Raw genomic sequence first — 16,051 nt, forward strand, 5'->3', positions numbered from 1 at the left:
AGCGTTTTTGGGATTTGTGGTAAGATTTTTGATTCCTGAGTTTTACTGGTGACCCTCCTGGGGACTTATGCTTGGCGTCCTGCCATAACCCAGGGTAGCCAGTCTTTCTGTTCCCTTCCTGGGAGCTTTGCTTTCCGGGGGGACTGTTTTTTCTCTTTTTCCCTTTTCATCATGCCTCTTGCGGCCTTTAAGAGGACAGTAGTCCTCGACCTTTCCGATGTTCCAACCTCTGTTCCCAGGGCGGAACTTGTTACAGCCATCAAGGGAAAGTTCACCCCCTTTGTGATTGACAGTATTCAGTTTGTTCCCGTAAAACTGGTTCAGATTACTTTCGCTGACCCAAAATGTAAAAATATTGTTGAAGGTTATGATTTTGTCACTTTAGCTGGTGCTAAGTGCAAAGTCATGTATGCTGGGCCTCGAGCTCAAAATGTTATGTTGTATCACTATCCCTTTGAGGAGAGTGATGATCGCCTCCGGCCCTACTTTTCCTCGTACGGGAAGGTGGAGACGATAAGGCACCAGCATTACCCGGGTGACCCTGCAATCTGCACTGGAGCCCGTATCATCAAAATGGTTCGTTCTGGCCGGATCCCTCGTAATCTGGACATTGCTGGATATAAATGTAAGGTGTGGTATGTGGGTCAGCCGGCCGAATGTGATATCTGTCGTGGGGAACACCTCACCAAAAACTGTGACTTGCGCGGGAAGTGCCGCAGGTGTCGGGAGCCTGGTCACATGGCCAGGGATTGCCCAACCCCCCCAATGCCTGGGGGAACCCACCATCTTCGCCTGCGACCCCCGCCCATCCGTCCGCTTCACTTGTTGTTGGTGCCACTCCCCCGGAGTCGCTGCCTCCCCTCCTGGATGTCAGTTCTGGTCCTGAGGACCTTCCCACTTCTCCTGCAAGCTCTGACCATGAGGACTCTGGGGACGAGGGGGTAACCCTTCGTCCTCCTGCCCCCACGCAACCTGGTATTTCAAGTTGGGGTTCCCACACCGACCTCAGGGACAATGAGTTATCCCCCCTGGTACTCCACCCATGGCCTCTCCTGCCACCAGTAAATGTTAAGGAGGGTGCGGCCCTCCCTAAAACGGTAATGGTGGGTCCTCGACGCGCGTGCAGGTGGCTGCCTCCCCCGCCGCTGCGTCTGATGGTTTGGCTGCGCCACAGAGTAATACAATGTTAACACTAGTAGTAACGTAGTTGGTGTAATGGACAATACTACTATAGTTAATGGAAAAGAAATGGAAATGGATAATAGTAATAATGTAGTTACTGGAAAAGAAATGACAAATAATGCTGTAGTTAATGGAAAAGAAATGGAAATGGATAATAGTAATAATGGAAAAGAAATGGATACGAATGATAATGAACTAGTTAATGAGACTGAATACAGTCAAAGTATATTTAGTGACGATGACCCTTTAACGGGCATCAATGTAACCCCTGTAAATACCCCACAGGTTCTATCTCTGTCTCCCGTAATGGTTAACGAGGTCGAGCTGACTGATTCACCAGTCACTAAGCGTGGACTTTCGGATGTTGAGGCTTCCTCTGATGATCAGGTCAAGTCTAAGAAGAAAGCGAAGAAACCTCTTCCTGGTTCTGCGGTCCCCGGCCGCTCGAAGTCTGGAAAGGGCAGGGAGTCTGGGAGGGCTGTTCATTCTGGCCTTCCCTCCTTGGCTCCCCCTGCCCCGGTTCGGAGCCGTCGCTCCTAGTTGTGCTGTCTCTCTCTTTCTTCTCAGTTATGGCTCTCTCTATCCTCTCCTTAAACACCAATGGTCTCAGGGACTCGTCCAAGCGCGCTGGTGTTCTGCACTGGTTACGTTCCTTTCCTCAGGTCCCTGACATTGTCTGCCTACAAGAGGGCCCACTGCTCTTCAGACAGTGAATGTCAGTCTGGTTTCGTTCATCTGGTTTTAATGCAGTTGCTTCTGTTGGCTCTGCACACTCTTGTGGTTGCATCATTTTATTCCGCCCCACGGTCACCCTTACGAGCTCTTGGTGTGACACCGCTGGGCGTGTTGTTTTTTGCCACTTTACCCATTCTGGGCACCCGTTTCGTATCTGCTGTCTCTACGCCCCCAATCGCAACCCAGCCCGTGACGACTTCCTGGACGACGTCTCGTCTTGGGTTGATCCCACCTATCCGACCTTCCTTGCCGGGGACTTTAACACTGTGTTCGACCGCGCCCTCGATCGTCGGGGCTCCAATGTCTCTGACACTTCCCGCGAAAGTACTGCTACCTTAAAACGTCTTTTTGACTCCTGCTGTTGTCTGGACATTTGGAGGCACCTGCATCCTTCCGATTCTGCCTTCTCTTGGACTCGCTCAGACGGCCTTATGGCCTCCCGTATTGATCTCATTGGTGCCCCGTACTCCTGTTACCATCAGTCTTGACTTGCGATATTATTCCTTGTCCGTTTTCGGATCACTGTGGTGTGGTGCTTTCTTGTAGTGTCCCAGACATTGCTGCTCCTGGGACAGTTTCTGGAAGCTCAACATTTCTGTCCTCAATGATGAGGACTATATCCAGCATATCACTAATTTTTGGTCCGTTTGGAGGCAGTCCATGCTGTCCTTCCCGTCACTAGCTAAGTGGTGGGATAAGGGCAAGAGCCAAATCAAAGGCCTCACAATTAAATATTGCGCTGAGCGCTCGAAAGAAAACATCGCAGTGTCGAGACCTCCTTGGCCGACTAGCTGGGCATCTTAAGAACCGTGTTGATGCCGGTTTCACCTCCTGTGTTGAGCCGTACCATTCTACCCTGTCTGCCCTTGCTGCCCTAGACCTCGAGGCAGCTCGGGGAGCCCAAGTCCGTGCTCGGGCCAATGGGTTGAGGAAGGTGAAACCTCCTCGGCCTTTTTCTTCCGTCTGGAAAAGAAGCGTGCCGCCGACCGACTTATTTCAGCACTTCGATGCGATGATGGCACAGTGGTCTCGAGTTCAAAGGACCTATGCCAGGCTTTTGCTTCCTTTTATTCTAACTTGTTTAGTGCCGAGCCTACTGACGGGGACGTGGCTCTTTCCCTGCTCGACGCCCTCACCTCCACCTTGTCCGCCGACCAGGCTCAACAGTGTGATGGTCCTCTCCAGTCGGAGGAGTGTTATACTGCTTTATGTGGGATGGCTCGAGGCAAGACCCCGGGCTTGGATGGCCTCCCTATGGAGTTTTATGTCAAATTCTGGCCGGTGCTCGGACAGGACCTCGTGCTCGTCCTGAACTCATGTTATGAGGCTGGCACTCTCAGCCTCTCTCAGCGTCGAGGCATCATTTCTCTCATCTTTAAGACGGGTGACCGGCTGAACCCTCGTAACTGGCGGCCAATTTCCCTCCTTAGTGTGGACTACAAGCTCGCTGCCCGCGTCATCGCTGGGCGTCTCCTGAAGGTTATTCATGCCGTGGTGGCTGAGGATCAAACCTGTGGTGTCCCCGGTCGTTATATTGGTGAGAACGTCGCTTATCTCCGAGACATGGTCCATTACGCCACGCAATCCGGGTCTCCTTGTGCCATCCTCTCGCTCGACCAAGAAAAAGCGTTTGATCGCGTTGATTGGTCCTTTCTGCATGCCACCCTCTGCAGAATGGGTTTCCAAACCTCCTTTCTGCGCTGGATCCGCCTTTTCTATAATGCTGTTCAGAGTGCTGTCATTGTTAACGGTCATGTCTCAAACTTTTTCAGTCTCACACGGGGGGTGCGTCAAGGCTGCCCCCTCGCACCTTTGCTGTATGTTATGGTCGCTGAGGTCTTGGCCGCCAATATTCGAGCAAATCCCGCCATTACTGGACCTTTGCTGCCTGGACTGCCCTCACCGCTCTCTCCAATTTCCCAGTACGCGGATGACACATCGCTCATCTTGTCCTCCGATGCCTCCATTAGGGCTGTTTTTGACACCTACACAAGGTATGAGCTTGGTTCTGGATCCAAGCTCAACCTGACAAAGTCTCGCGGCTTGTGGCTGGGGTCTTGGGCTGGCCGAACTGACCCCCCTGTCCCTCTCGACTGGACATCTTCTAAGCTTAAAATCCTCGGAGTCTTCATTGGCCCGCATGACATTGATGAACTAATTGGCGGCCTCGGATAGAGGCTGTGGAACGCGTCCTCTCCTCCTGGCGTCAGCGCTCCTTGTCTTTTCATGGCAAGGCTTTGGTCATCAATTGCCTGGCCCTCGCCAGGGTTTGGTATGTGGCATCCCTGGTCCACATGCCCCCCTGGGTACTTAAAGAACTTAACTCCCTTGTTTTCTCATTCTTCTGGAAAACCAAGCGGGAGCTCGTTGCACGTGCTGTGGTCGTTCAGCCCACATCGCTGGGAGGTTTCTCGGTGGTGGACATTAAGCTCAAGGTTTGGTCGCTTCTGGGTCAGTGGGTCAAACGGTCTACTTTGTCCTCGTCAAGCTGGTCCTCCTTTGTGTCGTACTGGTTTCAATCGTGTTTTGCTGCCTCCTCTCTTGATGTTTTCTCCCGTCCCGCTGCCTTCGACAGGTCCCTGTTACCGCCATTTTACTCCTCTTTGCTTTTGGCCTGGGAGTCGCTTGGTGGCTCTTTTTCCCCCTCCCGGGGAACTTTGGTTTTCGCATCCTCTGACCCTCACGTTGTCGCCTCCGTGGCTTTTTTTCTCTGCCAAAGTCGGTTACCAGTTTCTTTTATCCTGTTCCTCTGTCACACCGCACTGTGTAGTTAAGTTCTTTCCCTCCTTTGGGGACCTTTACTGGTATGATACGTGGCGCCAGTTCCACTTCTTTGATTTTGACCGCTTTGTTGTTGATTTCTCCTGGAAGGTAGCTCATGGTGTGATTTACACTGCTGAGCGTCTTCTCTCTTTTGGTTTATCTGTCTCCTCCGCTTGTTTTTGTGGTCCTGTCGTCGAGTCACTGTCGCATTTGCTCTTTGTGTGTCCCCTTGCTCAAAGTGTTGTTGGTTGGCTACAGTCCCTCCTTTTTCATTTCTCGCCTATGTGTCCTGTGCTTGAGCGTCGCCATTTACTTTTTGGTTTCAATTCCACTGAGCTTCACGCAGTGCCCAAAGTCTTCAGTTACCTGTTGTGTGCCTGTAAGTTTCACATCTGGCTGGCCCGCAATGACTACCGCTTTCGTTCTGTCAACCTGGGGCCCTCGCCGTCATTGAGGGAGCAAAGGCCCGTGTCAAGTTCCACCTCCCCTTGCTCTTCAAGCGTTTTTCAACCCGGAGACGTCGACGTTATTTTGCCCGCCAGTGGGGGGCGGATGGAGTCATCGCCTCTATGTTTCCAACAAGCTCGTTTTTCGCTTCGGGCCACCTGCTTAATTCACCCTCTGTACCACCTGATTTGCTTAGTTTTATTTCGCCTCTGTCGCCTAATACTGGTGACCAATGCCTCAGGCGTTGGATGAGTCTGTCGACTGGTGACCTTTGGTCTGCCATTCACCGCTGCTCATCGAGCAGCTCATATATTAAACTGATTTTTGGAACTGGGCCGTGGAAAAGAGGCTTGCCTCGTCCCGGCCACGGGTTGCCTCGGTATAGCACTACCTCCGAGCGTGGCCCACTTCCCTCTGGGGAAGAAATAATCAAGTGAAAGCAGAACAAATGACCAAGCAACCAACCTTCACATTCTCTTCTCTTTTCTAGGTAGCATAGCAGCGAGTGGACAGCACGACACGACAGGACGAGGAGCACGTGACCCCCATTACCACATGGTATGCGCAGACAAGTTGCGTTTTGCGGTTCCGGAGAGGTTGAAAAGGCATACTTACCTGACGCGGGAGGCACTGTGATCAGGGAGGCAGTCCTCTCAAGGTGAGGCTCTTTCATTGCACTTCGATTGGGTTGACCCTTGCGATTACCCCAAATGTGGGTAACTCGAGCGTATAATTTCTGGTAGTGGGGACCTGCGTTCGCGCTAGTCCCCGCACCAAACCCCGGTGGCAAAGTTGGCTAATGGGAAGGTTTGTTGGTAACGTTTCAGGCAGGGCAGGGAAGGAGATGCGGTGGCGGTGTAAGGACTAAGGAAGGTGAGTTGTATTTGTGAATTCCACTGCTGAAATTGTAGGTGAATGTTCCGTACTTGGTGCACTGCAAAACTGTGATTTTATTTCTTTCATTCTTGGCCGTAGAGAGAGCGAGAGGACGTGTTTATTTCAGCCGCATCGATTTCCATCGATAGACGAGTGAGACAAGAAAATGCCAGCGGGTCGAGCTCTTATCCTCGTGCATCGTTTCGAAAACGTAAGTGGATGTGTGTTTGTACTGCTCCATCGCGATAGATTTCTTTTGCGTTGTGTTATGTTGCGTTCTGGAGAGCCCGTTTTGCATTGAGTAACTGAGGACCCGCCAGATCAGTTGGCGTTACATTTCTGTGGCCAACACTTTGTGGTTTCTCTATGTTATCAGTTAATTGGATTGTTATCATAAAAAGTAAATCTTTCATGGTCAGGATAGTGTCTTATCGGCCCTTTGAATACGTACTGTCCGTGTTGAGCAGGGAACAGTAAGACTTTGAAGTGCGCTACGTCACGTAAGTCACGTTTTCGCAGGATCAATGTTGTAGTGTTGTAGCCTTCGTTGTATGCATATCATCCGGGCTAGGTTAACTTCCATCTAATGCATAACAGTGCATGCATTTTTTACTTGTCGTATCCTGTTCTTTGCTCACACGAAAAGATACGTTTCATGTCATAAACGTTGGATTGATAAGATCTCGCGCGCACGCGCTCCCTTGGGAATACAAGTTCCACTTTCTCGTGTGAACTATTTTGTTTTTGTTGTATGTCTCATCTTTGACATATCGTTGGCATGTTGTGTTCAAAAAACCTGGTTTGGAATGTTCTTTCATTAAAGGAAACTGAGATTTTTTGAGATAATCAAGTGTACAGAAGGAAAAAGGGAAGCCTACAACACGGGGTATTCCCAGGCGGTCTCCCATCCAAGTACTAACCCCGCCCGACAGGGCTTAACTTCGGTGATCGGACGAGAACCGGTGTTTTCCCTGTGGTATGGTCGTAGACAAGTAATTCGCCGTGAAAATTAACTTTGTTATAAGGGAAAATAAAAACGAGGTCAGAGCAAGCACAATGTGCATTTGTCCTCTTGCCGTCAACGCAAGTGCCATGCAATGCTGGTCCTGCTGCCCACTGTACAAGGGCGATCGTTGTGTGCGCCTCGCTTTCAGGTTGGCTTTGGGCATTCCTTCCTTGGCACGGATTGTAATCGGACCACCATATCTCGTGGCCATGAGACTGGGAGCACCTTGTCCGCTGTGAGCATTTACGGGCATCGCTTCTCGGCCTTTTGGCTAAGATCAAGTGTAGTATCTGTTCTTATCAGCTTAATATCTGATACGCTGCTCATCGAGCAGCTCATATATTAAACTGATTTTTGGAACTGGGCCGTGGAAAAGAGGCTTGCCTCGTCCCGGCCACGGGTTGCCTCGGTATAGCACTACCTCCGAGCGTGGCCCACTTCCCTCTGGGGAAGAAATAATCAAGTGAAAGCAGAACAAATGACCAAGCAACCAACCTTCACATTTCTCTTCTCTTTTCTAGGTAGCATAGCAGCGAGTGGACAGCACGACACGACAGGACGAGGAGCACGTGACCCCCATTACCACATGGTATGCGCAGACAAGTTGCGTTTTTGCGGTTCCGGAGAGGTTGAAAAGGCATACTTACCTGACGCGGGTTTTTATTATCTGCCAGGTTCGTGCCTTTCCTTGTGGTACGCGTAAGTTCCGTATTGGAATTGGAGTGTGGGGACAAGCGTTTTTGGGATTTGTGGTAAGATTTTTGATTCCTGAGTTTTACTGGTGACCCTCCTGGGGACTTATGCTTGGCGTCCTGCCATAACCCAGGGTAGCCAGTCTTTCTGTTCCCTTCCTGGGAGCTTTGCTTTCCGGGGGGACTGTTTTTTCTCTTTTTCCCTTTTCATCATGCCTCTTGCGGCCTTTAAGAGGACAGTAGTCCTCGACCTTTCCGATGTTCCAACCTCTGTTCCCAGGGCGGAACTTGTTACAGCCATCAAGGGAAAGTTCACCCCCTTTGTGATTGACAGTATTCAGTTTGTTCCCGTAAAACTGGTTCAGATTACTTTCGCTGACCCAAAATGTAAAAATATTGTTGAAGGTTATGATTTTGTCACTTTAGCTGGTGCTAAGTGCAAAGTCATGTATGCTGGGCCTCGAGCTCAAAATGTTATGTTGTATCACTATCCCTTTGAGGAGAGTGATGATCGCCTCCGGCCCTACTTTTCCTCGTACGGGAAGGTGGAGACGATAAGGCACCAGCATTACCCGGGTGACCCTGCAATCTGCACTGGAGCCCGTATCATCAAAATGGTTCGTTCTGGCCGGATCCCTCGTAATCTGGACATTGCTGGATATAAATGTAAGGTGTGGTATGTGGGTCAGCCGGCCGAATGTGATATCTGTCGTGGGGAACACCTCACCAAAAACTGTGACTTGCGCGGGAAGTGCCGCAGGTGTCGGGAGCCTGGTCACATGGCCAGGGATTGCCCAACCCCCCCAATGCCTGGGGGAACCCACCATCTTCGCCTGCGACCCCCGCCCATCCGTCCGCTTCACTTGTTGTTGGTGCCACTCCCCCGGAGTCGCTGCCTCCCCTCCTGGATGTCAGTTCTGGTCCTGAGGACCTTCCCACTTCTCCTGCAAGCTCTGACCATGAGGACTCTGGGGACGAGGGGGTAACCCTTCGTCCTCCTGCCCCCACGCAACCTGGTATTTCAAGTTGGGGTTCCCACACCGACCTCAGGGACAATGAGTTATCCCCCCTGGTACTCCACCCATGGCCTCTCCTGCCACCAGTAAATGTTAAGGAGGGTGCGGCCCTCCCTAAAACGGTAATGGTGGGTCCTCGACGCGCGTGCAGGTGGCTGCCTCCCCCGCCGCTGCGTCTGATGGTTTGGCTGCGCCACAGAGTAATACAATGTTAACACTAGTAGTAACGTAGTTGGTGTAATGGACAATACTACTATAGTTAATGGAAAAGAAATGGAAATGGATAATAGTAATAATGTAGTTACTGGAAAAGAAATGACAAATAATGCTGTAGTTAATGGAAAAGAAATGGAAATGGATAATAGTAATAATGGAAAAGAAATGGATACGAATGATAATGAACTAGTTAATGAGACTGAATACAGTCAAAGTATATTTAGTGACGATGACCCTTTAACGGGCATCAATGTAACCCCTGTAAATACCCCACAGGTTCTATCTCTGTCTCCCGTAATGGTTAACGAGGTCGAGCTGACTGATTCACCAGTCACTAAGCGTGGACTTTCGGATGTTGAGGCTTCCTCTGATGATCAGGTCAAGTCTAAGAAGAAAGCGAAGAAACCTCTTCCTGGTTCTGCGGTCCCCGGCCGCTCGAAGTCTGGAAAGGGCAGGGAGTCTGGGAGGGCTGTTCATTCTGGCCTTCCCTCCTTGGCTCCCCCTGCCCCGGTTCGGAGCCGTCGCTCCTAGTTGTGCTGTCTCTCTCTTTCTTCTCAGTTATGGCTCTCTCTATCCTCTCCTTAAACACCAATGGTCTCAGGGACTCGTCCAAGCGCGCTGGTGTTCTGCACTGGTTACGTTCCTTTCCTCAGGTCCCTGACATTGTCTGCCTACAAGAGGGCCCACTGCTCTTCAGACAGTGAATGTCAGTCTGGTTTCGTTCATCTGGTTTTAATGCAGTTGCTTCTGTTGGCTCTGCACACTCTTGTGGTTGCATCATTTTATTCCGCCCCACGGTCACCCTTACGAGCTCTTGGTGTGACACCGCTGGGCGTGTTGTTTTTTGCCACTTTACCCATTCTGGGCACCCGTTTCGTATCTGCTGTCTCTACGCCCCCAATCGCAACCCAGCCCGTGACGACTTCCTGGACGACGTCTCGTCTTGGGTTGATCCCACCTATCCGACCTTCCTTGCCGGGGACTTTAACACTGTGTTCGACCGCGCCCTCGATCGTCGGGGCTCCAATGTCTCTGACACTTCCCGCGAAAGTACTGCTACCTTAAAACGTCTTTTTGACTCCTGCTGTTGTCTGGACATTTGGAGGCACCTGCATCCTTCCGATTCTGCCTTCTCTTGGACTCGCTCAGACGGCCTTATGGCCTCCCGTATTGATCTCATTGGTGCCCCGTACTCCTGTTACCATCAGTCTTGACTTGCGATATTATTCCTTGTCCGTTTTCGGATCACTGTGGTGTGGTGCTTTCTTGTAGTGTCCCAGACATTGCTGCTCCTGGGACAGTTTCTGGAAGCTCAACATTTCTGTCCTCAATGATGAGGACTATATCCAGCATATCACTAATTTTTGGTCCGTTTGGAGGCAGTCCATGCTGTCCTTCCCGTCACTAGCTAAGTGGTGGGATAAGGGCAAGAGCCAAATCAAAGGCCTCACAATTAAATATTGCGCTGAGCGCTCGAAAGAAAACATCGCAGTGTCGAGACCTCCTTGGCCGACTAGCTGGGCATCTTAAGAACCGTGTTGATGCCGGTTTCACCTCCTGTGTTGAGCCGTACCATTCTACCCTGTCTGCCCTTGCTGCCCTAGACCTCGAGGCAGCTCGGGGAGCCCAAGTCCGTGCTCGGGCCAATGGGTTGAGGAAGGTGAAACCTCCTCGGCCTTTTTCTTCCGTCTGGAAAAGAAGCGTGCCGCCGACCGACTTATTTCAGCACTTCGATGCGATGATGGCACAGTGGTCTCGAGTTCAAAGGACCTATGCCAGGCTTTTGCTTCCTTTTATTCTAACTTGTTTAGTGCCGAGCCTACTGACGGGGACGTGGCTCTTTCCCTGCTCGACGCCCTCACCTCCACCTTGTCCGCCGACCAGGCTCAACAGTGTGATGGTCCTCTCCAGTCGGAGGAGTGTTATACTGCTTTATGTGGGATGGCTCGAGGCAAGACCCCGGGCTTGGATGGCCTCCCTATGGAGTTTTATGTCAAATTCTGGCCGGTGCTCGGACAGGACCTCGTGCTCGTCCTGAACTCATGTTATGAGGCTGGCACTCTCAGCCTCTCTCAGCGTCGAGGCATCATTTCTCTCATCTTTAAGACGGGTGACCGGCTGAACCCTCGTAACTGGCGGCCAATTTCCCTCCTTAGTGTGGACTACAAGCTCGCTGCCCGCGTCATCGCTGGGCGTCTCCTGAAGGTTATTCATGCCGTGGTGGCTGAGGATCAAACCTGTGGTGTCCCCGGTCGTTATATTGGTGAGAACGTCGCTTATCTCCGAGACATGGTCCATTACGCCACGCAATCCGGGTCTCCTTGTGCCATCCTCTCGCTCGACCAAGAAAAAGCGTTTGATCGCGTTGATTGGTCCTTTCTGCATGCCACCCTCTGCAGAATGGGTTTCCAAACCTCCTTTCTGCGCTGGATCCGCCTTTTCTATAATGCTGTTCAGAGTGCTGTCATTGTTAACGGTCATGTCTCAAACTTTTTCAGTCTCACACGGGGGGTGCGTCAAGGCTGCCCCCTCGCACCTTTGCTGTATGTTATGGTCGCTGAGGTCTTGGCCGCCAATATTCGAGCAAATCCCGCCATTACTGGACCTTTGCTGCCTGGACTGCCCTCACCGCTCTCTCCAATTTCCCAGTACGCGGATGACACATCGCTCATCTTGTCCTCCGATGCCTCCATTAGGGCTGTTTTTGACACCTACACAAGGTATGAGCTTGGTTCTGGATCCAAGCTCAACCTGACAAAGTCTCGCGGCTTGTGGCTGGGGTCTTGGGCTGGCCGAACTGACCCCCCTGTCCCTCTCGACTGGACATCTTCTAAGCTTAAAATCCTCGGAGTCTTCATTGGCCCGCATGACATTGATGAACTAATTGGCGGCCTCGGATAGAGGCTGTGGAACGCGTCCTCTCCTCCTGGCGTCAGCGCTCCTTGTCTTTTCATGGCAAGGCTTTGGTCATCAATTGCCTGGCCCTCGCCAGGGTTTGGTATGTGGCATCCCTGGTCCACATGCCCCCCTGGGTACTTAAAGAACTTAACTCCCTTGTTTTCTCATTCTTCTGGAAAACCAAGCGGGAGCTCGTTGCACGTGCTGTGGTCGTTCAGCCCACATCGCTGGGAGGTTTCTCGGTGGTGGACATTAAGCTCAAGGTTTGGTCGCTTCTGGGTCAGTGGGTCAAACGGTCTACTTTGTCCTCGTCAAGCTGGTCCTCCTTTGTGTCGTACTGGTTTCAATCGTGTTTTGCTGCCTCCTCTCTTGATGTTTTCTCCCGTCCCGCTGCCTTCGACAGGTCCCTGTTACCGCCATTTTACTCCTCTTTGCTTTTGGCCTGGGAGTCGCTTGGTGGCTCTTTTTCCCCCTCCCGGGGAACTTTGGTTTTCGCATCCTCTGACCCTCACGTTGTCGCCTCCGTGGCTTTTTTTCTCTGCCAAAGTCGGTTACCAGTTTCTTTTATCCTGTTCCTCTGTCACACCGCACTGTGTAGTTAAGTTCTTTCCCTCCTTTGGGGACCTTTACTGGTATGATACGTGGCGCCAGTTCCACTTCTTTGATTTTGACCGCTTTGTTGTTGATTTCTCCTGGAAGGTAGCTCATGGTGTGATTTACACTGCTGAGCGTCTTCTCTCTTTTGGTTTATCTGTCTCCTCCGCTTGTTTTTGTGGTCCTGTCGTCGAGTCACTGTCGCATTTGCTCTTTGTGTGTCCCCTTGCTCAAAGTGTTGTTGGTTGGCTACAGTCCCTCCTTTTTCATTTCTCGCCTATGTGTCCTGTGCTTGAGCGTCGCCATTTACTTTTTGGTTTCAATTCCACTGAGCTTCACGCAGTGCCCAAAGTCTTCAGTTACCTGTTGTGTGCCTGTAAGTTTCACATCTGGCTGGCCCGCAATGACTACCGCTTTCGTTCTGTCAACCTGGGGCCCTCGCCGTCATTGAGGGAGCAAAGGCCCGTGTCAAGTTCCACCTCCCCTTGCTCTTCAAGCGTTTTTCAACCCGGAGACGTCGACGTTATTTTGCCCGCCAGTGGGGGGCGGATGGAGTCATCGCCTCTATGTTTCCAACAAGCTCGTTTTTCGCTTCGGGCCACCTGCTTAATTCACCCTCTGTACCACCTGATTTGCTTAGTTTTATTTCGCCTCTGTCGCCTAATACTGGTGACCAATGCCTCAGGCGTTGGATGAGTCTGTCGACTGGTGACCTTTGGTCTGCCATTCACCGCTGCTCATCGAGCAGCTCATATATTAAACTGATTTTTGGAACTGGGCCGTGGAAAAGAGGCTTGCCTCGTCCCGGCCACGGGTTGCCTCGGTATAGCACTACCTCCGAGCGTGGCCCACTTCCCTCTGGGGAAGAAATAATCAAGTGAAAGCAGAACAAATGACCAAGCAACCAACCTTCACATTCTCTTCTCTTTTCTAGGTAGCATAGCAGCGAGTGGACAGCACGACACGACAGGACGAGGAGCACGTGACCCCCATTACCACATGGTATGCGCAGACAAGTTGCGTTTTGCGGTTCCGGAGAGGTTGAAAAGGCATACTTACCTGACGCGGGAGGCACTGTGATCAGGGAGGCAGTCCTCTCAAGGTGAGGCTCTTTCATTGCACTTCGATTGGGTTGACCCTTGCGATTACCCCAAATGTGGGTAACTCGAGCGTATAATTTCTGGTAGTGGGGACCTGCGTTCGCGCTAGTCCCCGCACCAAACCCCGGTGGCAAAGTTGGCTAATGGGAAGGTTTGTTGGTAACGTTTCAGGCAGGGCAGGGAAGGAGATGCGGTGGCGGTGTAAGGACTAAGGAAGGTGAGTTGTATTTGTGAATTCCACTGCTGAAATTGTAGGTGAATGTTCCGTACTTGGTGCACTGCAAAACTGTGATTTTATTTCTTTCATTCTTGGCCGTAGAGAGAGCGAGAGGACGTGTTTATTTCAGCCGCATCGATTTCCATCGATAGACGAGTGAGACAAGAAAATGCCAGCGGGTCGAGCTCTTATCCTCGTGCATCGTTTCGAAAACGTAAGTGGATGTGTGTTTGTACTGCTCCATCGCGATAGATTTCTTTTGCGTTGTGTTATGTTGCGTTCTGGAGAGCCCGTTTTGCATTGAGTAACTGAGGACCCGCCAGATCAGTTGGCGTTACATTTCTGTGGCCAACACTTTGTGGTTTCTCTATGTTATCAGTTAATTGGATTGTTATCATAAAAAGTAAATCTTTCATGGTCAGGATAGTGTCTTATCGGCCCTTTGAATACGTACTGTCCGTGTTGAGCAGGGAACAGTAAGACTTTGAAGTGCGCTACGTCACGTAAGTCACGTTTTCGCAGGATCAATGTTGTAGTGTTGTAGCCTTCGTTGTATGCATATCATCCGGGCTAGGTTAACTTCCATCTAATGCATAACAGTGCATGCATTTTTTACTTGTCGTATCCTGTTCTTTGCTCACACGAAAAGATACGTTTCATGTCATAAACGTTGGATTGATAAGATCTCGCGCGCACGCGCTCCCTTGGGAATACAAGTTCCACTTTCTCGTGTGAACTATTTTGTTTTTGTTGTATGTCTCATCTTTGACATATCGTTGGCATGTTGTGTTCAAAAAACCTGGTTTGGAATGTTCTTTCATTAAAGGAAACTGAGATTTTTTGAGATAATCAAGTGTACAGAAGGAAAAAGGGAAGCCTACAACACGGGGTATTCCCAGGCGGTCTCCCATCCAAGTACTAACCCCGCCCGACAGGGCTTAACTTCGGTGATCGGACGAGAACCGGTGTTTTCCCTGTGGTATGGTCGTAGACAAGTAATTCGCCGTGAAAATTAACTTTGTTATAAGGGAAAATAAAAACGAGGTCAGAGCAAGCACAATGTGCATTTGTCCTCTTGCCGTCAACGCAAGTGCCATGCAATGCTGGTCCTGCTGCCCACTGTACAAGGGCGATCGTTGTGTGCGCCTCGCTTTCAGGTTGGCTTTGGGCATTCCTTCCTTGGCACGGATTGTAATCGGACCACCATATCTCGTGGCCATGAGACTGGGAGCACCTTGTCCGCTGTGAGCATTTACGGGCATCGCTTCTCGGCCTTTTGGCTAAGATCAAGTGTAGTATCTGTTCTTATCAGCTTAATATCTGATACGCTGCTCATCGAGCAGCTCATATATTAAACTGATTTTTGGAACTGGGCCGTGGAAAAGAGGCTTGCCTCGTCCCGGCCACGGGTTGCCTCGGTATAGCACTACCTCCGAGCGTGGCCCACTTCCCTCTGGGGAAGAAATAATCAAGTGAAAGCAGAACAAATGACCAAGCAACCAACCTTCACATTTCTCTTCTCTTTTCTAGGTAGCATAGCAGCGAGTGGACAGCACGACACGACAGGACGAGGAGCACGTGACCCCCATTACCACATGGTATGCGCAGACAAGTTGCGTTTTTGCGGTTCCGGAGAGGTTGAAAAGGCATACTTACCTGACGCGGGTTTTTATTATCTGCCAGGTTCGTGCCTTTCCTTGTGGTACGCGTAAGTTCCGTATTGGAATTGGAGTGTGGGGACAAGCGTTTTTGGGATTTGTGGTAAGATTTTTGATTCCTGAGTTTTACTGGTGACCCTCCTGGGGACTTATGCTTGGCGTCCTGCCATAACCCAGGGTAGCCAGTCTTTCTGTTCCCTTCCTGGGAGCTTTGCTTTCCGGGGGGACTGTTTTTTCTCTTTTTCCCTTTTCATCATGCCTCTTGCGGCCTTTAAGAGGACAGTAGTCCTCGACCTTTCCGATGTTCCAACCTCTGTTCCCAGGGCGGAACTTGTTACAGCCATCAAGGGAAAGTTCACCCCCTTTGTGATTGACAGTATTCAGTTTGTTCCCGTAAAACTGGTTCAGATTACTTTCGCTGACCCAAAATGTAAAAATATTGTTGAAGGTTATGATTTTGTCACTTTAGCTGGTGCTAAGTGCAAAGTCATGTATGCTGGGCCTCGAGCTCAAAATGTTATGTTGTATCACTATCCCTTTGAGGAGAGTGATGATCGCCTCCGGCCCTACTTTTCCTCGTACGGGAAGGTGGAGACGATAAGGCACCAGCATTACCCGGGTGACCCTGCAATCTGCACTGGAGCCCGTATC

General features: G+C 50.7%; 8 non-coding genes across 8 annotated transcripts; 6 read left to right on the forward strand and 2 right to left on the reverse strand.

Moving 5' to 3' along the window:
* Positions 1-5,349: 5,349 nt before the first annotated feature.
* On the forward strand, positions 5,350-5,540 carry LOC137986100 (U2 spliceosomal RNA). The gene has a single exon (XR_011119553.1). It is a non-coding gene; the product is annotated as a U2 spliceosomal RNA (small nuclear RNA).
* A 194-nt stretch (positions 5,541-5,734) lies between these two features.
* Positions 5,735-5,898, forward strand: LOC137986139 (U1 spliceosomal RNA). The gene has a single exon (XR_011119590.1). It is a non-coding gene; the product is annotated as a U1 spliceosomal RNA (small nuclear RNA).
* Positions 5,899-6,874: 976 nt separating this feature from the next.
* LOC137986114 (5S ribosomal RNA) lies at positions 6,875-6,993 on the reverse strand. The gene has a single exon (XR_011119566.1). It is a non-coding gene; the product is annotated as a 5S ribosomal RNA (ribosomal RNA).
* A 267-nt stretch (positions 6,994-7,260) lies between these two features.
* Positions 7,261-7,452, forward strand: LOC137986076 (U2 spliceosomal RNA). The gene has a single exon (XR_011119529.1). It is a non-coding gene; the product is annotated as a U2 spliceosomal RNA (small nuclear RNA).
* A 5,639-nt stretch (positions 7,453-13,091) lies between these two features.
* Positions 13,092-13,282, forward strand: LOC137986101 (U2 spliceosomal RNA). Its single transcript, XR_011119554.1, has one exon. It is a non-coding gene; the product is annotated as a U2 spliceosomal RNA (small nuclear RNA).
* A 194-nt stretch (positions 13,283-13,476) lies between these two features.
* Positions 13,477-13,640, forward strand: LOC137986140 (U1 spliceosomal RNA). The gene has a single exon (XR_011119591.1). It is a non-coding gene; the product is annotated as a U1 spliceosomal RNA (small nuclear RNA).
* A 976-nt stretch (positions 13,641-14,616) lies between these two features.
* Positions 14,617-14,735, reverse strand: LOC137986115 (5S ribosomal RNA). The gene has a single exon (XR_011119567.1). It is a non-coding gene; the product is annotated as a 5S ribosomal RNA (ribosomal RNA).
* Positions 14,736-15,002: 267 nt separating this feature from the next.
* Positions 15,003-15,194, forward strand: LOC137986077 (U2 spliceosomal RNA). The gene has a single exon (XR_011119530.1). It is a non-coding gene; the product is annotated as a U2 spliceosomal RNA (small nuclear RNA).
* The last annotated feature ends 857 nt before the right edge of the window (positions 15,195-16,051 follow it).

This window comes from Montipora foliosa, unplaced genomic scaffold (genome assembly GCF_036669935.1).
Source record: "Montipora foliosa isolate CH-2021 unplaced genomic scaffold, ASM3666993v2 scaffold_135, whole genome shotgun sequence".
Taxonomy (NCBI): domain Eukaryota; kingdom Metazoa; phylum Cnidaria; class Anthozoa; order Scleractinia; family Acroporidae; genus Montipora; species Montipora foliosa.